Source organism: Microtus oregoni, unplaced genomic scaffold (genome assembly GCF_018167655.1).
Source record: "Microtus oregoni isolate MIOR12 unplaced genomic scaffold, Mior012 000007F_ref0000211, whole genome shotgun sequence".
Lineage (NCBI taxonomy): Eukaryota > Metazoa > Chordata > Mammalia > Rodentia > Cricetidae > Microtus > Microtus oregoni.
In genome coordinates this window covers 51,890,999-51,894,887 of record NW_024543066.1, presented here as the reverse complement: position 1 = coordinate 51,894,887, position 3,889 = coordinate 51,890,999, and the positions used below count along the sequence as shown (strand labels likewise).

Sequence of the window (3,889 nt, the reverse complement as noted above, 5' to 3'; positions counted from 1 at the left end):
CTCAGGATCCTCTTCAACTATATGCTTCTCCTTGTGAACTTAACTGAAGTTGGTGTAGGTGTTTTACCCTTCTGACCTTCCTTGTTTGTTATCTGTGGGGGCAGATACTGTTGTCCGTTCAGGGGCTGTGTGCTCTGGGTTCTGGGGAAAAGGACAACAGAAGGTGCTTGCTGGTTTGCCAACTTGATACAAGATAGAGTTAGTTAGTTATCTGAAAGGAAGGAACCTCAATTGAGAAAATGTCTCCGTAAGACCAGGCTGTAGGCAAGCCTGTAAGGCAACATCTTAATTAGTGATTAATATGGGGTGAGCACTCTGCTCTGTCGACGGAATGGCGGGCAGGGGTAAACTAGTGCGGTGATTGGAGACGGACATGTTAACAGGTTTCCTGCTGGGCGGTATAGGGGAGCTTAACAAGAACCACCACCCTAATTTCCTGGTAGTGGAGAGATCGAAGATGCTTTCAGGCAGTTTCTAAACAGGGATGACATTGGCACCATTCTCATCAACCAGTACATCACAGAGATGGTTCAGCATGCCCTTGACGCCCACCAGCGCTCCATCCTAGCCGTCCTGGAGATCCCATCGAAGGAGCATCCCTATGATGCAGCCAGAGACGCCATCCTGCGCAGGGCCAAGGGCTCCTCAGCCACCAGCCCCCTCTCACTACCAGGCCTCTCCCAGTTTGCCATCCTATTTAAGTTTCAAGCCTTGGTTTCCAGCCCCTCCCCTCCTCTTCACTAAGTGGCTCCTAAGCTGTTGGGGTTCTGCTCTTCAGATTCAGGCTGGTTAGGGAGAGAAAGCCCAACCATCTTCTCTCTCCACTCTCTCCTCCCTGTGCTGTTACACAGTGTCACTGTTGATATTAAAAGAATATTCTCTCCAAAAAACATATGAAAGGGTCTGGTGTAGCTGGAGGTTTCTCAGCCCACCTGCTCCCACAGCTGTTTTTAAAATAACCACTCAGAAGCTTACTTTAAAAAAAAAATTACAAACTGTTTGGCCTATTAGCTCAGGATTATTATGAACTAGCTCTTGCAATTTAAATTAACCCATTTCTATTGTTCTGTGTTTTATCATGAGGCTCATGGCTTGCCACCTCACATCTTGATTCTCCGAAGGCTGCCTGACTCCTGTCTCCTTGACTCCACCTTCTTTCTCACTCTCTCTCTTTGCTTGGATTTCCCACCAAGTTATATTCTGCCTGCCATAGGCCAAACCAACTTCTTTATTAACCAATGGTAATAAAACATATTCACAGCATACAGAGGGGTATCCCACATCAGCCCAGCCTCTTGTGGGTGGTACTATCCCTGGGTTGGTGGTCCTGGGTTATATAAGAAAGTTTGATGAGCAAGTCATGGGGAGCAAGGCAGTAAGCAGCTCCCTCCACAGCCTCTGCATCAGCTCCTGCCTCCAGGTCCCTGCCCTGCTTGAGTTCCTGTCCTGACTTCCTTCAGTCGTGGATTATGATGATGGGAAAGTGGAAGTCAAATAGACCCTTTACTCCCCAACTTGCTTTTGGTCGTGGTGCTTCATCACAGCAATAGAAATCCTGACTAGGACAGCAGGGAAGGGTGCCATAGTGGGAAGTGCAATAGTCACCATGAGGCTAGAAAAGGAGGGTGAAAGAGGATTTGGAATGGATGCTGGGGCTGACCTAGGCCTAGCATCAGATATGTGAGCCAGGTGTGGTGGCACTTACAATCTTGACACTCAGGTAGTAGAGTTGGGGACAGGAGGGTCACTACTCAGCTTCACATAGTGAGGCATTGTCAAAAAAAGAAAAAGAAAAAGAAAGGAGAGGCTGAAGAGGAGCCACTTTATGGCAGCAAGTCTTTAGAGCTGGAGAATTGTGGGATTTGTTTAGCTTTTTTCCTTTTACATTGATTGCCTGGTGTGTGTGTGTGTGTGTGTGTGTGTGTGTACATTCATGCTACAGTAAACATTACTTGTAGAAGTCACTTCTCTCCTTCCACTGTGTGTGTTCCAGGGGGATGGATGTAGGCTGCCAGGCTTAAAAGAGATTTTATTTGCTGAGCCACCTCACTGGTCCCAGATTTTTTTTTTCCTATTAGTTCACTGCCAAGTGGGAGTCAAAAAAATTGTCACATAGCAATTGGTAACACAGATTTAGCTGTTTGTGGAGACCCCAGAACAACTGTTCTCTTCAGGGTCTTTGAACTTGAAACAGAAAGTGGATGAGTGGTCTGAGAGCTGTCTCCAGCTCCACTGCTCAGCCCTTGCTTCCCCTACGGTGCTAGGGTGCGAGAGACTCACCAGTGACTAAACAGCCACAGCACTGACACTTCAGGAAAGTGGCTTTTTAGCTCAAGTGACTGAAAAGGACCCTAGAAACATCATTCACCCTAAAAACCACAAACACAAGATGGAGTAAGTCCAGGACTGCGGTTTGGTGGCTGGAAATGTCTCACGAGCTGTCCACCCACCATTTCACTCCCTTTGCTTTCCCTATTGCTATCTCTCCATTCCCACAGTATAAAGCTAAAATGCCATTTCAATAGTATGTTATTTTCGTTAAAAAATAAACAGGGTTTTACTGTACAGCCCAGGCCGGCCTCGAACTTGCTGTCCTTCTCAAGGCCAATATTCTGTTACTGATATATCATTGTTCATGATTTTAAAACAGGAACACCCAAATTATAACTAGCTAGTTGTTTGTCAACTTGACACAAGCTAGAGTTATCTGGAAGGTGGGAACCTACAGTGGGGAGATGTTTTATATGATCTGGCTGTAGGGCACTTTTCATTATTAGTGATGGAGAGGGCTCAGCCCATTGTGGGGCCACCCCTGGGCTGGCGCTTCTGGGTTCTATAAGAAAGCAGCTGAGGAAGGCACGATGAACAATCTAATAAACAGCACCCTCCATGGCCTCTGCATTAGCTCCTGCCTCCAGGTCCCTGCCCTGCTTGAGTTCCTGTCCTCGCTGCTTTTGATGATGGAACTCTGAGTGACATAAACCCTTTCCTGCCCAAGCTGCTTTTGGTCCTGGTGTTTCATCACAGCAGGAGCAGCCCTAACTAGGACACCCAGCTAGACAGAGAAGGGAACTCACTCCTTCCTTTGGTACGGGCAGGTTTTACACACTATTAAGCCTGATGTAATCATTCTTTAGCATCAGTGTCAGGTTTCCTGTGAGCACTCCTGATGTTCATTTCCCAGGAAATAAGCAGACACAGGAGGGATGGGGCTAATTGGTTCCTTAATCTGCAGCTGTCCGAGCTTTGCTACCACAAGCCTCAGTGAACTCTAGATGACCTTGCGACCATTTTCGCCTAGGTTAGAGGGGGAGCACCTCCTTTGGTGGCCCCACACAGGAACTGCTGTGCCTGGCAGAGAAGCAGGGCTGTGATTGGTGCAAACACAAAGCACCATTTGTAAGTGACTGTGATTGGTAGCATCCTATGGCTAGGCTATGCAAGCAGGCTGCTCAGCCAGACAGAGAGACACTTTGCTGTGCTGTCTCTGCTGCCTCTCCATGAGCTGCTGCAGCATTGGGCTATGAGCTGAAGAAGCTGATGAACAGCACAAGCTCAGCCAGGGCAGGGAGATGATGGCAAGAGGTGGCAGAGCCTGGGAGAAGGCTTGAGGAATCTTGACTGCCTGGGTCTATACACCTACCCTACACAAGAGGGCACCACCTACTGCTGCCTCTCCTTACTGTCAAGTCAGCCATCCAAAGACCAGTGCTCAGACTTCTCTTACTACCTGTGGCATCTGTCCAGATGGAGTGAAAGGGGTTCAGGATGGGGATTGGCAACAATGGAAGACTGCTTTGCAGTTGGCATCCTGCAGCTGCGTCTGGGCCAAGCTGCGGGGAGACTGCTTGGCTTTGCATCCTACCTCTGTAGCTTACCAGGAACGCTG

General features: G+C 48.2%; 1 pseudogene; it reads left to right on the top strand.

Annotated features, from left to right (window-relative positions):
* Window positions 1–331: 331 nt before the first annotated feature.
* Window positions 332–744, top strand: LOC121450318 (annotated as a pseudogene).
* Window positions 745–3,889: the final 3,145 nt, after the last annotated feature.